Source organism: Ranitomeya variabilis, chromosome 4 (assembly GCF_051348905.1).
Source record: "Ranitomeya variabilis isolate aRanVar5 chromosome 4, aRanVar5.hap1, whole genome shotgun sequence".
NCBI classification, from domain to species: Eukaryota; Metazoa; Chordata; class Amphibia; order Anura; family Dendrobatidae; genus Ranitomeya; species Ranitomeya variabilis.
The window spans coordinates 14642804-14668574 of record NC_135235.1 but is presented as its reverse complement, the minus strand read 5'-3'; the positions used below and the strand labels follow the sequence as shown (position 1 = coordinate 14668574).

The window sequence follows — 25771 nt, the reverse complement described above, 5'->3', positions numbered from 1 at the left end:
CTATCTCGCCTCAGAGAAACCCCCAAAGGAATGATAGCCCCCCACAAATATTGATGGTAAGTGAAGAGGGAAATGACAAACTCAGAAATGAAACTAGATTTTAGCAAAGGAGGCCAATACTATCTAAATAGACAGAGATAGAAAAGGATACTGTGCGGTCAGTATAAAAACTCAATGTCCACGCAGAGTTTACAAAAATAACCTCCACACCGACTCACGATGTGGAGGGGCAAATCTGCAACCCCAGAGCTTCCAACTAGCCGGAATATTTCATATTGACAAGCTGGACAAAAGAGACATAACTTAAACTAAACAGAAGGTAATAGGCAGGGAAACACCCAAAAACTAGCAGAACTTATCTTAAGCTGAAATGGACTGGCCAACAGAGAACTTCCAGGAAAGGACAGAATCCACAGGAAGGAACATTGACAGCTCGCATCCACTACAGCCAAAAGCCCAGTTAAATAACAAGGCCAGGGAACCGATTAGTGAAAGCAGCTGCTAAGTTCCACTTGAAACCACCAGAGGGAGCCCAAGAGCAGAACTCCCAAAAATACCATTAACAACCACAGGATGGAGCCCAAGAACGGAATTCACAACACCGGTGATTCCATAATTTTTGCCAGGGGTTGTATATTGGAAGGAGAAGTGTTGACACCTAGCATGTGTATAGTCATTTTGCTGCATTTCCCCTGCAGTAAGGCCTTTCGGGCCGCAGATGAAGTTCTAGTCCTGGAAGGTGCTGGTCTCTTACTACAGCCACAAATAGACAGAAGCAATGAGGATCTGTAAAGGATTAATCTCTTCTCTCTGCAGTTGAATGCAGCACACACACCCCCTCTAAGGAAAAGCCTAATACACGACATCAACCCCATAAAACACCGGATCATGATGTTAATTCATTAAGTAAATGAGCGGCCCGGGACGTCCGAACTCTGGAGGAATCACAGTCAGATGCCCCCGTGGCCCTATCCCCGTCTACTTCACCTAGACACAAATCTATAATAACGCCGGCATTTTCTCAATACAAATATATTGATACTTTTGTGGAGATGATCCCTCCTGATCTTAGAAATATAAAACCCGACAAAAGCAAAATATCGGCTGGTCTTCCAGACTCAAAAATAAGACAATGACTTCCACCCAGAATCTGATAATGAAGCCCAGAGATAATAAAGGGATACAAGATGGAGACGGTTATATGGCCGCATACTCGTACGGTGCACACATGGACTCGCCCTGTCCTCGGCCGCCGCATCGTCTCAGACAATGATCATTTCACCAGTAGTTCTGATACTTGCTCCCTTGGTCATCATTTTGCCATCATACCGTATCTTCAGGATACAAAGCACTTGGTCACCAGGATCAATGAACTTATTTGATGCTTATTTTGCCGGTATAAATGTAACATTTCTATATATCAATATCTCACATACAGTCGGATTGATAACGTCATTGATAACCGTTGTATAAAATGTATTTATATCTGTTGCTCGCGCATGCGCAGTTCACACCATTGGGCGCCGTTCTGACCCGCGGCCACCTCTGACGTTTCCCTTGAGCTTATTAACTTTTACTTATTAAATTTAATGCAATTATTCCCATGTATATCGGCGATACTATCGGTACTTTCATTTACCCGTACCCCTGAGGAAGCCACAAGCGGTGCGAGGACACACGTGGGGTCTTCGGTCCTCATTACACTCGGCGTTCACCAGGGTTTTCCCTCTTTTACGTTTCTCTTTAGTCTTTTGATTTGCTTGTGTGCAGATTTGTGGTCGGGTGTTGTTTAGTGCTTTATCCCGGACTCCCTCATATAATCCGCATATATTTCCCCGTTACATTATTGTTACTTTGTTACTCCCGATTGTTTCGTGTGCATTCCTCCATGTATCACGGTATTATTGTGCTCGATCAGCTTTTCGTGGGCACCTTGGTTATACATATTTATTTGGCATGAGGATTGGCGTTAGTCTTATTATTGGCTTTCCCTCTGTATATACGTATACAGCCGTACGTTTTTAACCCCTTCAACTCCTAAATGTTTTTAACCCCTTCATTTCTGTTTTTTGCGTTTCCGTTTTTTCTTCCCCGATCCTTAACTCTTTTATTTGTCTGTCCACAAATAAATAATAATAATAATAAATAATTCGAGGGCTTGTTCTTTGCAGGACGAGTTGTACTTTTGAATAACTACATTTATTTTACCACATACTGTACTGGAAATGGGAAAAAAAATCTAAGTGCAGTGAAATTGACTTTATAGTATGACTCTCCTCGTCAATACAGTTGTGGTGATATTATTATTTTAGTGGTGAAAAAAAAAAATCTGAAGTTTAGAAAAAAAAAATTTCGGGGTTGTATCACCATTTTCCGAGAGCCGTAACATCTTTATTGTTTGGCCGATGGAGCTGTGTGATGAATTATTTTTTGCGGGGTGAGATGACGTTTTTATTAATACCATTTTGGGATAGATGTGACTTTTTCATTGCTTGTGACGGCCTTTTCGGTGGAATTGCAGCGACCAAAACAAACTTAATTTTGTCGTTCTTGAATTTTTCTGTTTGCAGTGTTTACTGATCGGGTTAATGGTTTTTATATTTTGATAGATCGGACTTTCCTGAACACGGCGATACTGGATATGTGTATTTTTTATATATATATATATATATATATATATATATATATATATATATATATATCTTTATTTTCAATGGGGAAAAATGGGTGATTTTGACTTTTAGGGATTTTTTTTATTTTTTAAAAACATTTTTTTAATATTTTTCACTGTTATTGATTGCCCCCATAGAAGACCTGAAGATGCGATTGCAGCACATGAAACTATAAGTGTTTGGTCAGCATAAGCAGAGAGAGCCCCATAGTATGAGCAGAATATCCCCCCGTCTCTGCATCCATGCCGTCTATACACTGCACAGGGGGCACCAGCATTGGGAGTCTGTGCGGCTCCTGGGGCCCCATGGTCGCACTCTGCTGGTCGACTACTTTGTAACTTCTCTCCAGATCATGTGACTTTTGCAGCCAATCAGCACAAAGCCCATAATATATTCTGCTCGGACTTAAGTGCACATGTCCTCGTCCTCCCCGGATAGTGAGGGGAATCAGTAATGAGGGGCTGCGCCCCCTCTTGTTGTGTCTGAGCTGCGGCTTTGTTCTGGCGTCGTCATCGCTGCATCAGAACAGAACGTACAGATTTTACATCACGAGTAGATACGGGGTCAGGACAACTGATGTTCTCTGCGGCTGTTAGTGTAGCGCAGCACCGTCCTGCGGAGCCATTAATGCTTTCAGTACACCGTATATCGTACGCAGCTCCCCGCATTGTTCCATGTCCGCTGGAGGCTGCAATCAAAGCTACAAATTCCTGTTGCCATCTTCCCTTTGCTTTTATGGAATATTATATTCAGAATTTATCGTCAGAAAAGTTCTCCGTATCAGGTCATAATTATAAAAAATCTGGTCCTAAAATAAATTATTTGCCACCGACAATGAAGACCAACACATGATGAATCCCCCCCCCCCCCAAGCCGTGTGTGAAAAACTAAGTACACCCTCACTGTGGAATTAAGGGTAAGTGGCAGCAACATTCTGCTCATGAAACACCCCTGATTACATCAATCAGAGAGAACAACTTTATAAGAGCAGAAGTTTTGTCACTTTGCTGGTCAGGAGACAGAGTTAGCACAACGCCAGGAGGAAAGAAAGACATCAGCAATGAACTTAGAGAAGCCATTTCTGCTGCCCATCAGTCTGAGAAGGATTATACGGCCATTCTACAGCGAGAGAGGATACAATTCAAGACCGCTGACCGTCTTCCCAGCAAATTCATCCCAAGGTCAGACCAATCCATGCTCAGAGAGATCTCAAAGAGCTGCAGCTCAGACTCTAAAGGCCGCAGTAAGTTTGTTACATGTTCAACTTCATGACCGTGCTACTAGAAAAAACTGAACAAAGTTGTCAGGAGGAAGCCTCTGCTTTCCCACAGAATCATGGCAGTATGGATAAAGTTTGCAAAATTGCATCTGAACTTCATACTAATCGTCCAGCTCGGAGGTGGAGGGGAATGATTTGGGCTGGTCTTCCACCACAGGACCAGGGGACTTCACAGTCATTGAGTCAACCATGAGCCCCTCTGTGTCATAAAGGCAGCAGGCCCAGTTTTAGACAAATCCACATATTCCCCATCACACAGAAACATTTTGATTTACATAAGCTGAGTTCCAGCTGTTATTAAATGATCGACAATAATGAAGTCGCTCAGCGCTTGTTTCCCGGCCTTATGACACCGGATGAAGAAGAATGACGGCACAGAACAATCACTAGTAGATCAATCTGTCCCCATACATACCATGTTATCAGCAGCACATCTGCAGCTTACATCAAGGGATATGCTGCCGAGAACAATGATTTCTTTTTTCGCCATAAACAATCCAATCACCCAATGAACCAGCAGCATTTTGCTTGTTCGTTAAGCGATTGCTGACATGTTTACACCTATGAACTGTCATCTGCGCTGCCGGGATTTATAAAAGGGGATACTACATCTACATACACACACAGTATGTGAGACAAACAGTAAGGCTGGTAGCCCAAACCTCCTCACCTACAGCAGTACCATTGGGAACAGGGATAGTTAGGGTCCCAGTCCTAGGGAGAGTGCAGGGCCCCTTTCCCTATTTTCACAGGCTCCACATCTCTTGTGTCGTAGCTGTTTTCGTTCTGACCCAATGTCAGCTGACAGATCACCAGTGAGACCCAAATCAAGTAGTTACGCCCGTTATTTTACAAGCGCGCTTGGAGACAAAAAGACACCTCACACATATCCTGTGAGCAAGTCACTTTTATCTGATATATTAAAAGCCAAAGCAATGTTTTATACCATTTACAACAAATGCATTTCAATGTAACTCATGTAGCCCCCACCATCACCCAGGGTCATACTTTATTTACCATAACTCAGAACATGTTGTGGCTGACTATTGAAAGCATACATGATAAGAAGTATAGGCTCCTTGAATATGGATTCTGTCGCTAACCTTGTGAGACAGCTGCAGCGTTTCTCTTTTGAGCTGTCCGACCTACAGTCTAAGATTTCGTCACAAAATACAGCTGGACCGGAACCTAAAGTGGCGCTCCCAGATAGGTTTTCTGGTGGTCGGGATAAATTTGTAACATTCCGGGAAGTCTGTAAGGCTTCATCCACGGTCATCTGAGAGGTACAGAGGATGGGGATTATTGTCTGCCTTCTTCAAGGAGACCCTCAATCCTGGGCCTTCTCACTCTCATCCTACTCATTGTCACTACAGTCGGTGGATGGATTTTTGGCCTCATTTATGATGACCCAGACCGAGTCTCCCTTATGGAATTTAAACTACGTAAGATCCAGCAGAGAGACTGACCAGCAGAGGAATTCTGTTCAGAATTCCATAGATGGACCACTGATACCAGTGTAATGACCTTGCTCTCAGGAGTCTGTTTTGTCAGGGCCTGCCTGACTGGTTAAAGGAACCAATGGTGCTGTACGAAACTCCAGCGTTGCTCGAAGCCACCATGGCTCTTGCCATATGCATAGACGCCTTCGGGATAGACCAGTAGTGACCCCACCCCCTGTGGTATTACCTAGGACTGAAGTTCTCCCCGTGTGCTCTGAAAAACCTATGCAGTTTTTGAGGGCTTCTCTCCGTTATGGGTCCCTTGCTGCTCGCTGCAAGGCAGGAGTGTACTTTTATTGTGGCAAAAAGGGTCATTTTATTGGGGTTTGTCCATCTATACCTAAACACCAGAAACCATTGGAAAACTTCTGACCTCAGGATGTGTGGAGAATTATAACGTAGGCGTAGCTATCTCCTCCACAGGTGTGTCTCAGTATATCCTATCTGCAGAAGTGGTTATAGCTACAGAGACTGAGACAATTTCTGTCCTACTGGATAGTGGGGCAGGAGCCAATATGGTGGATGCTCGGTTCGCTCAGATCCATGGTCTCTTTTGTAGTAAGCTGGCGAAGTCCATCCCTATAATTACGAGACTTTGTACCTCTTGGTCAGGGAAGCTTTACACAGATAGCATATAAGGTGAACCGTCGTGTAGAGGCTGTTCACAGGAGCTTCTTTCTTGTTACCTCCTGGAAGGCCTCCCTACTCCTTTTGTGTTGGGTCTTTCCCGGTTGACTATGGATAATCCGGACATAGACTGGCAGGCCTGAGAGATGGGAAAGTGGAGTGATACTTACAAGAATAATTGCCTAGGTGCTACTATCTCTAATTTCTCCACTAAAAACATTCCATCTTTTGTGTCTGATTTTGAGGAGGTGTTCTCTGAGAAGGAGTGTCAAGAACTCAAGAACTGCATCCCTATCGTGTGTATGATTGTCCTGTGAACTAGCATCCGGGTGCAAAGTTTCCCAAGACCAGATTATACAATCTGTCAGGTTCTGGGAGACAGGCCATGATAGACTATATCTCTAAGAGTCATGCCATGGGACATATTAGACCCTCATCTTCGCCTGTAGTGGTTGGGTTCTTCTTCGTTAAGAAGAGATGGGGCCTGCATCCCTGTTTAGACTTTTGTGAGTTAAATCAGATTACTATCTGGGACCCATATCCCCTCCCACTCATTCCTGATAGTTTCAATCAGATTATTGGGGAAAAATTGTTCTCCAAGTTGGATCTCGGGGGAGCCTATAATCTAAATAGGAGTAAGGAGGAGGATGAGTGCAAAACAGCTTTTAACACACCAGAAGGGCATTATGAAAACCTTGTCATGCCTTTTGTTTTGACTTATGCTCCAGCCATGTTCCAACATTTCGTTAATAACATCTTTCGTCACCTCATGGGTACATTTGTAGTAGAGTATGTAGTGTGAATATAAAAATGGATAATTTGAGTCCATATTGAAATATACAGAATGCATTCAGTCCATGACAGAGCAGCATTGCTGGTCATACATTTACAGACAGACAATGCTTATAGTGACACAATCTTGAGAAATGTTTACTCTCATCTGAAGGTTTTTACCTCACAAATAGTTCTGTTTGTTTTTGTAAAACATGGAGGTTTTTTTAACCTCTGTCTGCTGTGGACTTATTTTATCTTGGGAGCTTTTGAATTGTGTGGGTTTATTGTCCATTGTCTAATGTTTGCCTGGTATCTCTGATTCATCTTATCCCAAAAGCTGGCCACTCGAGGGCAAGAATGACCAGACTTACCACATAGTGCAAATCACTATATAAGGCCAGACAAACATGACTAAGATAGAAGCAGAAAGTTGGGTACCTGTACTTATACGTGTACAGTGTTGTGACACCTGCATAAGTGGAGACGCCCATGCAGTGGTGTGACATTTCCAGGAGTTCTCTGTCTTGATGCTTGCTTCTCTGATATTCCAGACGGATGATGGTTAAAAGCTCCTTGGTGATGATGTGAGTATATGTATTTCATCTTAATTTGTACTTAACCTGTGTATGTTAAAATATACAAAAGTGTACACAATCATAATATTCCTATAATTTTGTACTTTGAAATAAAATTGCGTTATATCATAAGTTGTAGCCTTCTTTGCCGTATCCGAACCTTAGTGTTATAAACTTGGCAATACAGAGTATCATAACAATATTTTGATCTACTCGTACCTGATGAGACCAGAGATCGGGCATGTCAGGCAGGTGTTACTGGTTCTACAGGATGATAAACTGAATGCCGAGTTGGAGAAGTACAGTATGTATTCGCCATACAGGAGGTTCAGTTCTTAGGTTTCCTAGTGTCAGCTTCAGGTTTCTGCAAGGATCCTGAAAAGGTCCAAGCGGTCCTGGAATGGGACCTCCCAGATAATCTGAAAGCATTACAATGCTTTTTGGGGTTAGCAAACTATTATCAGAAATGTATCTGAAACTTCTCTATTGTCAAACCTCTCACTGAGATGACTAGGAGAGGTACAGATTTCTCGAGGTGGTCTGACTGCACTCGGCAGGCATTTTCTTCTTTGAAGAGATGTTTTTCCACTGTTTCGGTGCTCATACAACCCGATGCTTCTCAAACATTTATTGTCGAGGTTGATGCTTCGGAGGTGGGGGTCAGAGCTGTATTGTCCCTTAGTAAATGTCATCTATGTGCCTTCTTCTCTAAAAAGTTGTTGGCAACTGAAATAAACTATGATATAGGGAACTTTTGGCCATTAAGTTGGCATTTGAGGAGTGTCGTAATTTTTTGGAGGGGGCAGTTCACCCAGTCACAGTCATCACTGATAATAAAAACTGTGGAGTACCACAAGGCTCCCTCATGGCCCCAGTGTTGTTCAACAATCTTATAAATGATCTAGATAAGTTAACTGAAAGTAAAGTAATCAAACTTACAGACGATGCAAAGCTAGGAGGGATAGCTAACACTAGAGAAGGCAGAAAAAGGATTCAGAAGGATCTAGATAAACTTGAACATTGGGCATTGACTAATAGAATAGTATTTAACAAGGAGAAAAGCAAGATTCTACATCTGGGCAGGAAAAATAAAAGTTACATCTACAGCAGGGGAAGACTAGAACTAAGCAACAGCACATGTGAAAATGACTTGGGTATACTAATAGATCACAGACTGCACAGGAGTCAACAGTGTGATGCAGCAGCAAAAAAAGGCAAACAGTTCTAGTATGCATAAAGAGAATCATAGAGACTACATCATGTGATGTAATGATCCCTGTTGTGATCCGCTTTTTGGGCTCCCCTAGTGGTGGCTGGTGGTACTGGAGACTTGTGTGTTCTTTTCTGCCTCAGCTCACCTGCTTCCATCAGTTTTGGGAGTTCCCTATTTAGCCTTGCTCTCCAGTCACTTCCTTGCCGGTCATCATTGTAACCTGAGTCTTTCAGTTGCATGTTCCTGCTACCAGTCTGCTGATCAGCTAAGTGGACTCTTGTCCTTATTGTTTTGTTTTTCTTGTCCAGTTTACAGTTTTGTCATTTCCTGTTACTGGAAGCTCTTGTGGACTGAAATTGCCACTCCTGTGTCATGAGTTGACACAGGAGTCTTAAAGTAATTTCAGGATGGGTTTTTGAAAGGGTTTTCAGCTGACCGTGAAGTCCTCTTTTGTATCCTTCCTCTATCTAGTAAGTGGACCTCGCTTTGCTAAATCTACCTTCATACTGTGTATGTCTTTTCCTCTGAACTCACCGTTAATATATGTGGGGGCTACTATCATCTTTGGGGAATTTCACTAGAGGTAAGCCAGGTCTGTTCCTTCCTCTTCCAGGTGTAGTTAGTTCTCCGGCTGGCGCATGGCATCTAGGCAGCCGTAGGAATGCTTCCTGGCTACTGTTAGTTGTGTGGTAGATTTAGGTCACGGTCAGCTTGAGTTTCCATCACCCGAGGGCTAGTCTGTTATTTTGTGTTTCTGATGTTCCCATGCCATTGGGGAATCATGACAGTATGACCGGCCACTGTTAAAGTAATTGGCAGAAGAAAGGAGAGTAAAAGAAGTCTGTAGATTTTTTTTTTTTTTTTTCCTCACATGTTTGCTACTTAGTTGGCTCAGTTGTATTTCTGCTCTATTTACAGCCTTGCCTTTCTCTCCTTCTAATCCTTGAATGGCTCTGATCTCTCCGGTGTAAGGATGGACTCTCAGAGTTTGGCTGCAGGTTTAAATAATCTTGCTACGAAGGTTCAGAATTTACAGGATTATGTTATACGTACTCCTATTTCTGAACCTAAGATTCCTACACCAGAGGTATTTTCCGGAGATAGATCTCGGTTTCTGAATTTCAAATGTAATTGTAAATTATTCCTTTCTCTCAGACCTCACTCCTCTGGAGATCCTGTTCAGCAGGTTAAGATTGTGATTTCTTTGCTGCGAGGTGACCCTCAAAATTGGGCATTTTCATTGACACCAGGGGATCCTGCGTTGCTCAATGTGGATGCGTTTTTTCTGGCTTTAGGGTTGCTGTATGAGGAGCCTAATTTGGAGATTCAAGCTGAAAAAGCTTTAATAGCCCTGTCTCAAGGGCAAGATGAAGCTGAGATATACTGCCAAAAATTTCGTAAATGGTCTGTGCTTACTCAGTGGAATGAGTGTGCCCTAGCGGCAATTTTCAGAGAAGGCCTTTCTGATGCCGTTAAGGATGTCATGGTGGGGTTTCCTACGCCCACAGGTCTGAATGAGTCCATCACAATGGCGATTCAGATTGATCGGCGTTTGCGGGAGCGCAAACCCGTGCACCATTTGGCGGTATCTTCTGAAGGGACGCCAGAGAAAATGCAATGTGACAGAATTCTGTCAAGAAGCGAGCGGCAGAATTATAGGCGCAAAAATGGCTTGTGCTTCTACTGTGGTGATTCTGCGCATGTTATATCAGCATGCTCTAAACGTACTAGGAAGGTTGACAAGTCTGTTTCTATTGGCACTTTACAGTCTAAATTTCTTCTGTCTGTAACTCTGATTTGTTCATTATCAGTTATTACCGTGGATGCCTATGTGGACTCTGGCGCCGCTCTGAGTCTCATGGATTGGTCCTTCGCCAGGCGCTGTGGGTTTGATTTGGAGCCTCTGGAAGTTCCTATACCTCTGAAGGGTATTGATTCTACACCTCTGGCTTGTAATAGACCACAGTTCTGGACGCAAGTGACTATGCGTATGACTCCAGACCATCAGGAGATGATTCGCTTCCTCGTGTTGCATAATTTACATGATGTGTTAGTGCTTGGATTACCATGGTTGCAATCTCATAACCCAGTACTGGACTGGAAAACTATGTCTGTGTTAAGCTGGGGATGTCGGGGGGCTCATGGGGACATACCTTTGGTTTCTATCTCGTCATCTATTCCCTCTGAGGTTCCGGCATTTTTGTCGGATTTTGGGGATATTTTTGAAGAGCCTAAAATTGGTTCTCTCCCTCCCCACAGAGAGTGTGATTGCGCCATAGATCTGATTCCAGGCAGTAAATTTCCAAAGGGTCGTTTGTTTAACCTATCTGTACCTGAGCATGCTGCCATGCGAGAGTATGTTAAGGAGTCCCTGGAAAAGGGACATATTCGTCCTTCATCACCTTTAGGAGCTGGGTTTTTCTTTGTCTCTAAAAAGGATGGCTCGCTGAGGCCTTGTATTGATTATCGACTCCTGAATAAAATTACTGTCAAATATCAGTATCCGTTGCTGCTGCTTACTGATTTGTTTGCTCGCATAAGGGGGGCTAAGTGGTTCTCCAAGATTGATCTCCGTGGGGCGTATAATTTGGTGCGAATTAAGCAAGGGGATGAGTGGAAAACCGCATTTAATACGCCTGAGGGCCACTTTGAGTATTTAGTAATGCCTTTCGGCCTTTCTAATGCACCTTCAGTCTTTCAGTCCTTAATGCATGATATTTTCCGTGAATATCTGGATAAATTTATGATTGTGTATTTGGACGATATTTTGATTTTTTCTGAGGACTGGGAGTCTCATGTTCAGCAGGTCAGGAGGGTTTTTCAGGTCTTGCGGGAGAATTCTCTGTGTGTAAAGAGTTCTAAGTGTGTTTTTGGGGTTCAAAAGATTTCCTTTTTGGGGTACATTTTTTCCCCTTCTTCTGTTGAGATGGACCCTGTCAAGGTTCGGGCTATTTGTAACTGGACGCAGCCTACTTCTCTAAAGGGTCTTCAGAAGTTCTTGGGCTTTGCTAATTTTTATCGTCGATTTATAACTGGTTTTTCTGGTGTTGCTAAGCCTCTTACGGATTTGACTAAGAAGGGTGCTGATTAGTGTTGAGCATTCCGATGCTGCAAGTATCGGGTATCGGCCGATACTTGCTGTATCGGAATTTCCGATACCGAGATCCGATATTTTTGTAATATCGGATATCGGTATCGAAACAACATTAATGTAAAAAGGTGTAAAAGAAAGAATTAAAATAAAAAAAATCGCTATACTCACCTGTCCGACGCAGCCGGGACCTCAGCGAAGGAACCGGCAGCGTTGTTTGTTTAAAATTCGCGCTTTTACTTGCTTACGTGAATTCCCGGCTTCTGATTGGTCAGGGCGGCCATGTTGCCGGGACGCGGACCAATCACAGCAAGCCGTGACGAAATTACGTCACGGCTTGCTGTGATTGGTCCGCGTCCCGGCAACATGGCCGCCATTAACCAATCACAAGCCGTGACGTCACGGGAGGCTGGACACGCGCTTATTTTGAAAAGCGCGCGTGTCCAGCCTCCCGTGACGTCACGGCTTGTGATTGGTCACGGCGCCATATTGCCGGGACGCGGACCAATCACAGCAAGCCGTGACGTAATTTCGTCACGGCTTGCTGTGATTGGTCCGAGTCCCGGCAACATGGCCGCCCTGACCAATCAGAAGCCGGGAATTCACGTAAGCAAGTAAAAGCGCGAATTTTAAAGAAACAACGCTGCCGCTTACAATCGCCGAGGTCCCGGCTGCGTCGGACAGGTGAGTATAGCGATATTTTTTATTTTAATTCTTTATTTTACACATTTATATGGTTCCCAGGGCCTGAAGGAGAGTTTCCTCTCCTTCAGACCCTGGGAACCATCAGGAATACCGTCCGATACCTGAGTCCCATTGACTTGTATTGGTATCGGGTATCGGTATCGGATTGGATCCGATATTTTGCCGGTATCGGCCGATACTTTCCGATACCGATACTTTCAAGTATCGGACGGTATCGCTCAACACTAGTGCTGATGTTGTCAATTGGTCCCCTGCTGCTGTGGAGGCCTTTCGGGAACTTAAGCGCCGCTTTTCGTCTGCCCCTGTGTTGCGCCAGCCTGATGTCTCTCTCCCCTTTCAGGTTGAGGTCGATGCTTCCGAGATCGGAGCGGGGGCGGTTTTGTCGCAGAAAAGTTCCGACTGCTCAGTGATGAGACCTTGTGCGTTCTTTTCTCGAAAATTTTCTGCCGCCGAAAGAAATTATGATGTCGGTAATCGGGAGCTTTTGGCCATGAAGTGGGCATTTGAGGAGTGGCGTCATTGGCTTGAGGGTGCTAGACATCAGGTGGTGGTTTTGACTGATCACAAGAATCTGATTTATCTTGAGTCTGCCAGGCGCCTGAATCCTAGACAGGCGCGCTGGTCGTTGTTTTTCTCTCGGTTTAATTTTGTGGTCTCATATCTACCAGGTTCTAAGAATGTGAAGGCAGATGCCCTTTCTAGGAGTTTTGAGCCTGATTCCCCTGGTGATTCCGAACCTACAGGTATCCTTAAGGATGGGGTGATATTATCCGCTATTTCCCCAGATCTGCGACGTGCTTTGCAAGAGTTTCAGGTGGATAGACCTGATCGCTGTCCACCTGGTAGACTGTTTGTTCCTGATGATTGGACCAGTAGAGTCATCTCGGAGGTTCATTCTTCTACACTGGCGGGTCATCCTGGAATTTTTGGTACCAGGGATTTGGTGGCTAGATCCTTCTGGTGGCCATCTCTGTCTCGAGATGTGCGTGTTTTTGTGCAGTCTTGTGATGTGTGTGCTCGGGCCAAGCCTTGTTGTTCTAGGGCTAGCGGGTTGTTGTTGCCCTTGCCTATTCCGAAGAGGCCTTGGACGCACATCTCGATGGACTTTATTTCTGATCTTCCTGTCTCTCAGAGGATGTCTGTTATCTGGGTGGTGTGTGACCGTTTTTCTAAGATGGTTCATTTGGTGCCATTGCCGAAGTTGCCTTCCTCGTCTGAGTTGGTTCCTTTGTTTTTTCAAAATGTGGTTCGCTTGCATGGTATTCCTGAAAATATCGTTTCTGATAGGGGTACCCAGTTCGTTTCTAGATTTTGGCGGGCATTCTGTGCCAGGTTGGGCATTGATTTGTCTTTTTCGTCTGCCTTCCATCCTCAGACTAATGGCCAGACGGAGCGAACTAATCAGACTTTGGAGACGTATTTGAGGTGTTTTGTGTCTGCGGATCAGGATGATTGGGTTGCCTTTTTGCCGTTGGCGGAGTTTGCTCTTAATAATCGGGCTAGTTCGGCCACTTTGGTTTCCCCTTTCTTTTGCAATTCAGGGTTTCATCCCCGTTTTTCTTCTGGTCAGGCGGAGTCTTCGGATTGTCCTGGAGTAGATGCTGTGGTGGATCGGTTGTATCGGATTTGGGAACAAGTGGTGGACAATTTGAATTTGTCCCAGGAGAGGACTCAGCGGTTTGCTAACCGCCAGCGTCGGGTTGGTCCTCGCCTTCGTGTTGGGGACTTGGTGTGGTTGTCTTCCCGTTTTGTCCCAATGAGGGTTTCTTCTCCTAAATTTAAGCCTCGGTTCATCGGTCCCTATAGGATTTTGGAGATTATTAACCCTGTTTCCTTTTGTTTGGACCTCCCGGCATCTTTCGCTATCCATAATGTGTTCCATCAGTCGTTGTTGCGGAGATACGAGATGCCGGTGGTTCCTTCTGCTGAGCCTCCTGCTCCTGTGCTGGTTGAGGGTGAATTGGAGTACGTTATAGAGAAGATCTTGGACTCCCGTATTTCCAGGCGGAGACTCCAGTATCTGGTTAAATGGAAGGGCTATGGTCAGGAAGATAATTCTTGGGTAACTGCCTCTGATGTTCATGCCTCGGATTTGGTTCGTGCCTTTCATAGGGCTCATCCAGGTCGCCCTGGCGGTTCTTGTGAGGGTTCGGTGCCCCCTCCTTAAGGGGGGGGTACTGTTGTGATCCGCTTTTTGGGCTCCCCTAGTGGTGGCTGGTGGTACTGGAGACTTGTGTGTTCTTTTCTGCCTCAGCTCACCTGCTTCCATCAGTTTTGGGAGTTCCCTATTTAGCCTTGCTCTCCAGTCACTTCCTTGCCGGTCATCATTGTAACCTGAGTCTTTCAGTTGCATGTTCCTGCTACCAGTCTGCTGATCAGCTAAGTGGACTCTTGTCCTTATTGTTTTGTATTTTTGTCCAGTTTACAGTTTGTCATTTCCTGTTACTGGAAGCTCTTGTGGACTGAAATTGCCACTCCTGTGTCATGAGTTGACACAGGAGTCTTAAAGTAATTTCAGGATGGGTTTTTGAAAGGGTTTTTCAGCTGACCGTGAAGTCCTCTTTTGTATCCTTCCTCTGCATCTGACACATGGTGGATCTCGGGATGTTCTGGGGAGGCTCTGCTGCATCTGGCATGAGGGGTCCTGAATCTTGCAAGGTACAATGAAATCTTAAGACAATGGAAGCATTTTGGGGAGAAATGTGCTGCCCAGTGTCAGAAAGCTCGGTCTGATTGCAGGTCATGGCTCCTCCAACAGGAAAATGACCTAAGCAGCGAAAAACCTCCAAGAAAGGCTGCGAGCAAAGCATCGGATTCTTCTGAAGATGCTTCTATGGCCCTGATCTAAATCCTACAGAACATGTGTGGGCAGAGCTAGGACCTGCAGTCTGGAGAAGTCTCTAGGAGGAGCTCTGCATCCAGACTCTGATCCATAGGAGCACGTGCAGCACATTACAGGTCACGTCCTGGTGGAGACGACATGGACCTGAGATTTTGTGATGTATGGCTGGTGGGCAGTAGTGGGGGACCGGAGTCCTATTAGGTATAACAGGAAAAATCTTCAATAATGTTTCCTTTGAGGAGATCTGACGCACTAATAACTGCCGTCCTGAGATAACGCTCGCAATCGTCTAATAGTAATTGGAATGACGATACATAACTCCATGTTCTCAGACTTTGGGTTGATGCAGTGTTCGGCATCGTCCGCCCACTCATCTTAATGTCAGTGATTACGCGCTCCGATCGCAGGCGCCATTATATTAATGCACGGTGCAGAAATTTACTCTTCAGGAAAATTGTCATCATTTCAGAGTTCATGGACACGACATCGACGCCTATAAATAGGAAGGGAACACGGATCTCGGGTGAATCAGGGGCGCATGAACACGAGAACGACGCTGAGAGACGTGGCCCACGTCCGGCACAAGCAGGCGGCGGGCTCGGTGGTCCTCGCACAGCTCTGCGGTCCTGGGGTCAGCTCTCACCATCCGCACCAGGATATACGTCCTCCATGTACTCGCTGACTACCTCCAGTTTACTCCCACACCCCAGAAATAAGCTGGACGCTTCCTTTGAACTTGGTTTGTGTGTCCGGGATAGAAGCATCAACCAGGATCCCAGCTGTGGCCCAGGATGATGGGAGTGATAACAATTTATGTTTATCACAACTTCAATGTCACATTAAGAATATTTCGAGGGCTGTTTTTTGGCATAAATGATGATGATTGTGTCGGCCATGTCAGCCACATCCATTCCTGGTAAAGGTTCCCCCATTTTTCAAAAAGTTGGCGGATTTTGCCACGGCTGGTGAATGGGTCAAACTCTTCTCCTACACCGAGGAGATGGCAAAGTGACAATATAATGGCAGGAAACTGCGGCATCATTCGTCATCGGGCGGCCGGTGTGGGATTGGGGACAGCGCCGTTTACCGCCTTATTGCTGGCGGTTTTATTACACACGATGGCGTGGGTTCACAGCGGCTGGAGGACAGCGTGCCGTTTTTTTGGAGTCTTCAGCACGTCGCCGTAGGGTCCACAGCGAGATGTGCATACAGATGAGGCGTCTGATTGAAGACAGAGACGGAACGTCGCGTCCGCAGCCGAGAATCGCTATGAAGAAGTGGATCAGGTGATGCCAAGGGACGGAGGCGGGCGGAGGAGGGGGCATGATGGGAAGCGGAGCCGATGAGGTGATGTAATTGGATTACGCGCATCTTCAGCTGCCTCGGATCCATTAATCAGCGTACAGGATGCGATTAGCGCAGGAAGACGCCGCTCTTTGCTTCGAGCACATGTCCCACCGAGGAAAATGCATTACACATTAAAGGGGAAGCGCGCGTCCGCTGGAGACCATTGTGTCTCCTTCAATCTGCCGTAACCTCCAAAGTAATTGCTTCTCTGGTTACACAAGAAAATGGCTTCACCCTCAAAGCTGGAGACGTCACCAGAAGCTTCTGGATACTAAACGAGCGCAAGGAAGGGTCCCCAACCATGATGAGAGGGGCTGAGCGCAAGGAAGGGCCCCCAACCATGACGAGAGGCGCTGAGCGCAAAGAAGGGCCCCCAACCATGACGAGAGGGGCTGAGCGCAAGGAAGGGCCCCCAACCATGAGGAGAGGGGCTGAGCGCAAGTAAGGGCCCCCAACCATGACGAGAGGGGCTGAGCGCAAGGAAGGGCCCCCAACCATGACGAGGGGCTGAGCGCAAGGGCCCCCAACCATGACGAGAGGGGCTGAGCGCAAGTAAGGGCCCCCAACCATGAGGAGAGGGGCTGAGCGCAAGGAAGGGCCCCCAACCATGACGAGAGGGGCTGAGCGCAAGGAAGGGCCCCCAACCATGAGGAGAGGGGCTGAGCGCAAGGAAGGGCCCTCAACCATGACGAGAGGTGCTGAGCGCAAGGAAGGGCCCCCAGCCATGACGAGAGGGGCCCTTCCTTGCGCTCTGCCCCTCTCATCATGGCTGGGGGCCCTTCCTTGCGCTCAGCCCCTCTCATCATGGTTAAGGGCCCTTCCTTGCGCTCAGCCTCTCTCGTCATGGTTGGGGGCCCCCAACCATGATGAGAGGGGCTGAGCGCAAGGAAGGGCCCCCAGCCATGAGAGGGGCTGAGCGCAAGGAAGGGCCCCCAACCATGATGAGAGGGGCTGAGCGCAAGGAAGGGCCCCAAGTCATGATGAGAGGGGCAGAGCGCAAGGAAGGGCCCCCAACCATGATGAGAGGGGCTGAGCGCAAGGAAGGGCCCCCAGCCATGAGAGGGGCTGAGCGCAAGGAAGGGCCCCCAACCATGATGAGAGGGGCTGAGCGCAAGGAAGGGCCCCAAGTCATGATGAGAGGGGCAGAGCACAAGGAAGGGCCCCCAACCATGATGAGAGGGGCTGAGCGCAAGGAAGGGCCCCCAGCCATGATGAGAGGGGCTGAGAGCAAGGAAGGGCCCCCAGCCATGATGAGAGGGGCTGAGAGCAAGGAAGGGCCCCCAGTCATGATGAGAGGGGCAGAGCACAAGGAAGGGCCCCCAACCATGATGAGAGGGGCTGAGCGCAAGGAAGGGCCCCCAACCATGATGAGAGGGGCTGAGCGCAAGGAAGGGCCCCCAACCATGATGAGAGGGGCTGAGCGCAAGGAAGGGCCCCCAACCATAATGAGAGGGGCTGAGGAAGGGCCCCCAGCCATGATGAGAGGGGCTGAGCACAAGAAAGGGCCCCCAACCATGATGAGAGGGGCTGAAGGCAAAGAAGGGGCCCCAACCATGATGAGAGGGGCTGAGAGCAAGGAAGGGCCCCCAGCCATGATGAGAGGGGCTGAGAGCAAGGAAGGGCCCCCAGTCATGATGAGAGGGGCAGAGCACAAGGAAGGGCCCCCAACCATGATGAGAGGGGCTGAGCGCAAGGAAGGGCCCCCAACCATGATGAGAGGGGCTGAGCGCAAAGAAGGCCCCCCAGCCATGATAAGAGGGGCAGAGCACAAGGAAGGCCCCCCAACCATGATGAGAGGGGCTGAGCGCAAGGAAGGGCCCCCAACCATGATGAGAGGGGCTGAGGAAGGGCCCCCAGCCATGATGAGAGGGGCTGAGCACAAGAAAGGGCCCCCAACCATGATGAGAGGGGCTGAAGGCAAAGAAGGGGCCCCAACCATGATGAGAGGGGCTGAGCGCAAGGAAAGGCCCCCAACCATGACGAGAGGGGCTGAGCGCAAGGAAGGGCCCCCAACCATGACGAGAGGGCCAGAGAGCAAGAAAGGGCCCCCAACCATGATGAGAGGGGCTGAGCGCAAGGAAGGGCCCCCAACCATGACGAGAGGGGCTGAGAGCAAGAAAGGGCCCCCAACCATGTTGAGAGGGGCTGAGAGCAAGGAAGGCCCCCCCAACCATGATGAGAGGGGCTGAGCACAAAGAAGGGACCCCAACTATGAGAGGGGCTGAGCGCAAGGAAAGGCCCCCAACCATGATGAGAGGGGCCGGAGACCCTTCTAATAGTGGCAATGTCAAAACTGTATATATATATATATATATATATAGGTGCAGAGATGACAGATCACTGGGGCCCTAGTGAATGAGGGGCCCCCATGACCAGATAAGAAGGTACCAGAGCTATAAGTGGCCCAGTCCCGCCTGTTACACATTCTCATCATTTTCAGTCCTCTGCTTCCTGTCTTTGAATAGAATTCTAACAATTACAATTGTGTCCAGGAAACACATCATCAGCAGAAATCTCCAGTTCTCCATAATCTGTCACAATGTAGCATTTTGGAGTCCAGACTGTTTATCTTAAAGATACCATTGTAACAAAGCCTCAGCTGTGAGAAGCTTTAGTAAGTCATTGTCAGTAAGCAGAGATCTCGGGCACCTTCATAGTGCGGAGGATTTCATACTACACTGTGTTCCAAATTACCGGTATTATGCAAATTGGATTTTAGTGTCTTAAAGATTTAATTGTTTTGTTTTTCAAATAAACTCGTGGATGGTATTGTGTCTCGGGGCTCAATGAATCACTGAAATCAATCTTAAACACGTGATAATTAGTTTTCCAGGTGATTCTAATTAAAGGAAAACTACTCAAAAATGATGTTCCACATTATTATGCAGGTCACAGGTTTCAAGCAATATGGGAAATAAAAAGGATCTCTCTGCTGCTGAAAAGCGTTAAATAGTGCAATGCCTTGGACAAGGTATGAAAAAATTAGATCTTTCACGAAAACTTAAGAGTGATCATCATACTCTGATGAGATTTGTGACTGAAACAGAGCACAGACAGAGTTCATGCAAATAAAAGCATAATGAGGAAGTTTTCTGGCAGACAAATTCATTGGATTAAGAGAGCAGCTGCCAAAATACAATTACAAAGCAGCAAACAGTTATTTGAAGCTGCTGGTGCCTCTGGAGTCCCTCGAACCTCAAGGTGTAGGATCCTTCAAAGGCTTGCTGTGGTTCATAAACCTACTATTCGGCCACCCCTAAACAGTGTTCACAAGCAGAAACGGTTGCAGTGGGCTCAGACATACATGAAGACTGATTTCCAAACAGTCTTGTTTACTGATGAGTGTCGAGCAACCCTGGATGGTCCAGATGGATGGAGTAGTGGATGGTTGGTGGATGGCCACCATGTCCCAACAAGGCTGCAACAACAGCAAGGAGGTGGAGGAGTCATGTTTTGGGCTGGAATCATGGGGAACCAGCTGGTAGGGCCCTTTAAGGTTCCTGAAGGTGTGAAAATGACCTCAGCAAAGTAAATAGAGTTTCTGACTGACAACTTTCTTCCATGGTCTAAAAAGCAGAAACGTGCCTTCAGGAACAAAATCATCTTCATGCATGACAATGAATACCTCTGAGTAATTGGCTGCTATAGGCATAAAAGGAGATAAACTCATGGTGTGGCCATCATCTTCCCTGACCTCAACCCTATAAAGAACCTTTGGAGGATCATCAAACAAAAGATCTATGAGGGTGGGAGGCAGTTCACATCCAAACAGCAGCTCTGGGAGGCTATTCTGACTTCATGCAAAGAAATACAAGCAGAAACTCCAAAAAACTCACAAGATCAATGGATGCAAGAATTCTGAAGGTGACATCAAAGAAGGGTCCTATGTTAACATGTAACTTGGCCTGTTGGGAGGTTTTGGCGTTAAATAGCTTTTTTGTTCAGTGAATGTGACCTCCTAATGCTGCAAATTTCACAAATGAGCATTTCCAGTTCTTTATATCAAATGTTTAGAAATTCTACTGTGCCTAATAATTTGGAGCAGTGCATTTTGAGTTTTTATTCATTGTGGAGATTATACTGTTATCATTGGGAGGTTTCTTCAATAAAATTCGATGTATAATCTAACGGGTGATGACTTATTAGACTGACTGTCATTTGCACCGACCATTTAGGAAAATCCGAGAAAAATGTCATTTGCATAATAATTTGGAACATAGTGTAAGCGTGACATTATTTTGGGGCTACGGACAGGAGTAAGATGCTGCAGAGTCGCCATTAGGACCTCGTGTGATTGCAGTAATGAGGCCGCCGGACGATGGCGCTATTGTGATCGCGCCGGTTCTTGATTACCGTTGAGGACATTTTTATCCTTCACTGAAAAGGTCACTTCCATCATTTCCTTTCCTGCAGCGACGTGAGAATCCTGGCGAGTGGGGCGAGAGGTTTGTCACTGTCAGGACGCGGGGACGGGGGGCTCATGTGCAGCATCGCGTCCTGAATACATATGTGAATCAGGGCCAGGGACCGCGACGCCTCAGTGTATGTCACCTGAAGGGGAGGCTGGCTCTGTGCCCCCCATGACGGCAGATTTATGGGAGTCCCAGGCCCCTCATAATGCTGTGATTATTGGGCTCCACGACAAGGGCACAAGTTAGCGGCACTGACAAAGCTCAGGGACAGATCCACGGCAGGAGGAAGGCTCACAGAACCTGGCGCTCATAGTAGCTGTACGCAGGGGATTTGGAGCTTTGTACCAGAAAAGTTAAGCTCCCTCATTGTCCTGCCCTCATTCGGGGCCTTAATTTTCTAGGCAAAAAAGTGTTTGAAAAGTCACAACATTTTTGCACATCTGACAGTTGAGCAATTTTTTTTTTCAGTGTTCTTACTCCAGTCCTGGCCGGCTCGGCGGCTGATGCAGCAGTGACAAATTAATTATAATGTATGCGACAAGAGTGATGTAAACTCCGCCAGAAATGTTCTCCACTCACTGACTGGCAGACACGTCGCTGCGAGCGGCACCAAGCGCATTAATAAGAGGACAACCTTATCATGAATTTGGCGCCTTTCACTCAACTGCGTCTTCGTCAACACAAAGCACATAAAGAACCAGAACCTAGACGAGTTTCCTGCCCGTAGAGTCTGCAGATCGCTGACCGGCCCACGAGCTGTAAATGGGGAGCGCTCTGCTTGTACACCTATGGCTATGCAGACACCTGTGGGCTGATATTAATAGCCTAGGAAGGGGCCATGGATATTGGCCCCCTCACAGACTAAAACTATCAGCTCTCAGTAGCCCCACAAATGGCACATCAATAGGATGCACCAATTCTGGCACTTAGCCTAGTTCTTCCCACTGGCCCTGGTGCGGTGGCGAGTGGGTTATGGGCATGATGGATTATCTCATTGGAAAGGCGAGTAACATTACGCTTTTTAATTTTTAATATTATAAAACAAATGGGTAAAAGAGGGGAGGGGAGTGTTTATTTCATATTAAAAGAGTCTGCGCCTTTATTTCAAATAAAGAACTTTATTCTGGATGTTTTTTTTTTTTTTTTACAATATGACTATGGGGTTAGTAATGGAGGAATCTTATTGATGCCTCTACACTATTAACCCCTGGGCTTCATGCCAGCTGACAATACAAAGCTGACGTCAACCCCTACCCTATTACCCCATTTTTTGAGGGGTGCTCTCCCATTTTAATAACCAGTAAATACTAAGTATACAGCTGGGAGCTGATATTAATAGCCTGGGAAGCTCCATGGGCATTACCCCCTTTCCCAGGCTATAAACATCTGCCACCAGCTAGCCACTTTCGCTCAGCTGGTTATTAAAAGTTTGGGGGACCCCATGTCATTTTTTCTTTAAGTTATTTAATTATTAGTTAAATACATGAACATTAAACTACACACGCACTGCACTAATTATAAATGTGATTGACATCTTCCTAATATATCTATATATCTATATCTCCATTCTATTCTGACGGGTCACACAATGAATTTACTGTACTCGGCTGATGAAATGTCGGGTGCATAAAAATCGGACACCACACACATATGGTCAGAGTGCCCTGCAATTTTTTTCTCGCACCCATTGACTTGCATTGTCGAATCTTGTCCGATGCATGCTGTGATATTTTTCCTCAGTCCGATTCCAGCTGAGGAAAATCATGAAGATGAGCAGGGACTCATTGAAAAACATTGTTACAAATACAATGTGATTTTTTTTTTCTCACATTGCACTAGCCGATTTTATACGCAGGTGGGAATGAGGCCTCACATAGGACAGCGAACAGTTCGGAACGGCGGCACTCTGATGTCACTGGTCCGAACCGTCAATCTTTATGAGCGCTCTAAAAAGAAAGATGATGAGTGCACCCCTTTAAAAATTCTGCACCTCTCTAATATATTTTTAATCTCTTTGCTTCCTGTCACTGAACCCTTTCTATCAGAGGCTCAAACCCTGCACATTGCTGGTGCCCTCTCCGTGGATACAATGTATCCAGTGGACCCTCCCTCACCTCCTCTTCCTTCCCATTCTTTCTCTTTCCGCCCTCCTTTCTTCTGTACATTCCTCTAGCATACAGATACTTATTTGGTTCATATAAAAGCTTATATTAATACCTCATCAAGCCGATTATTCTCACTTTCTAATGTTTAATGATATTTTAATATTAAACAGCGTCAACTTTTATTATTATTATTGAACGCAATTAGAATGTTCTGTTTTTGTATCAATGTTGTTAAAACCTAAAAAAAAATTAAACTTAAAAAAAAAACATATCCAGTGCAGACAATGCTCTGCAAGCAAAACACAACTGCAGCTGCGCCAATCACTCTGATACTTCGCTACAATGTATCAGTTTGAAGTCCCGGATGTTTAGTTCAGAGCATTGTCCACACCAGGAAGATTGTATCTACTTCTCAGCTGAGAGCAGGACTGGATACCTACAGGTTTACTGACGGAGTGGAAACAACAATGGGAACTGGAACACATTTTATATTAGAATATATCATAGATTCTATAAATCCCTTTAAGTTTTGGTTGCAAGTCCAACATCAGGACCAGTGACCGCAGATAAGGCCACGTTCACACTAGCAGTATTTGCTCGGTATTTTACATCAGTATTCGTTAAACAAAACCAGGAGTGGAAGAGAAATCCAGAAGTGGTGCATATGTTTCTATTACACTTTTCCTCTGATTGTTCCACTCCTGGTTTTGGCTACAAATACGGATGTAAAATACTGACCAAATACTGAACGTGTGAACGTGGCATGTGACGTCAGTGGGGGATGCACGCGGCGCTTGGCTGTGGGGGATGCGTTCGGCTGTGGAGGATGCGCTCGGCTGTGGAGGATGCGCTCGGCTGTGGAGGATGCGCTCGGCTGTGGAGGATGCGCTCGGCTGTGGAGGATGCGCTCGGCTGTGGAGGATGCACGCGGCTGTGGAGGATGCACGCGGCTGCAGGGAATGCACGCGGCTGCAGGGAATGCACGCGGCGCTCGGCTGTGGAGGATGCACGCGACTCTCGGCTGTGGGGGATGCACACGGCGCTTGACTGTGGGGGATGCGTTCGGCTGTGGAGGATGCGTTCGGCTGTGGAGGATGCGCTCGGCTGTGGAGGATGCACACGGCTGTGGAGGATGCGCTCGGCTGCAGGGAATTCACGCGGCGCTTGGCTGTGGAGGATGCACGCGGCGCTCGGCTGCAGGGAATGCACGTGGTGCTCGGCTGTGGAGGATGCATCATCTCCGGGGCGGACCCCATTACAGGCATTAGTTAGATACACACTATATGTAGTGAGCGCTATAAAAGTAGAAGAGAAAGAAAAGTTTTAAAAATAGGTAAAGTGACAGAATAAAAACTTGTTTTGCAGTAATTCCTGGTTTCTATGTAAATTCAGACTGATGTGAATCCATTACTGCGGCTCTGGAAGATTAAAAGCTTTATCGACAGCCTTTCCATATAATTGAATCTGGCCGGCTACTTCCACATCCGGGCTATTAGAGGCTTTAAGGTTAGGAAACCTTTCACCGTGTGACTGCATTCACTGTGCGGAGCTGGAATCATCGCTCTCCATGCAGATGTGGATTGTTACAGTGGAACATTAAGAACTTTTTATCCCCCGACACACAAGAGAAATAACCACATTCTGCTTAGATTTATTCTAAAAACTTTTATACACAGGATCTGACATTTTTTACTGTTAACAATGAATGTAGACGTCAACCAGAGGCCGATACGGGGCCGGACACATATCAGGACGGGGCTTGCATATCTTAGAATAAGGTGCTCGGAAATTCAAGTATCGCTAGAAGCCCAACAGTGAAGGGTTAATACCATTATTAACATGTCATCAGTTACTGTAACCACCAGCCAAGGTCAAAGTCAAGGAGGATTGACAGCTCCCCTCTATGTAAGAGGGGCAGCAGAATGACAGTTCCCCTCTATGAGGAAGGGGCTGCAAAATGATTGACAGCTCCCCTCTATGTGGGAGGGGCTGCAGAATGACTGACAGCAACCCTCTATGTAGGAGGGGCTGCAGAATGACTGACAGCACCTCTCTAAGGCCTTTTTACAGAATAGTCCTGTGCCGAAGGCCACTGGACTCAGATATCCCCCTTCCTGTGCATAATCAGCGCTGGATACAGAGAAACAATACAAGTGTCGCTACGTTGCACCAGAGCCTGGAGACCCCCTTAAATTCATTTCTTGCATCCCTGTCACATTATGGCAGAAGTATGATTAGGGGGTGCGCAGGGTATTAGCAGTATTACAGCTGGCTTGCACAGTTCTATTCTTCCATGGGGTGGTCCAGAGACCCTCGCTCAGGTGGAGCCCACCCCCATGCTGGTCACAATCCCCCTACAGTGCCAGGACCCGGTCTATATTCATTACTGGGGTTTTGGTATTGCTGGGTCGGCCGCTCCTGACTCACAAGCACCTTAGTTACCTGAAGGTAATTAGCAGCATTGATTACATTGTGCACAGCGATTAACTGGTTAACACACAATCATGTACAAACAACGGGGTCCTAACACAAATGACTGATATCGGGGTCCGCAGACAAGACAACAATGTACTTTGCTTTCAGTCCCTTCTTCTGCTTTTTGATTAACATCATGTTGTATACTCCAGTCA

The 25771-nt window shown here is 46.4% G+C and overlaps 1 protein-coding gene across 1 annotated transcript in view; it reads left to right on the top strand.

Moving 5' to 3' along the window:
- ACSL5 (acyl-CoA synthetase long chain family member 5) overlaps nt 1-25771 on the top strand; it is a 369346-nt gene that overhangs the window by 12941 nt on the left and 330634 nt on the right. The gene's annotated exons all lie outside the window — the stretch shown is intronic.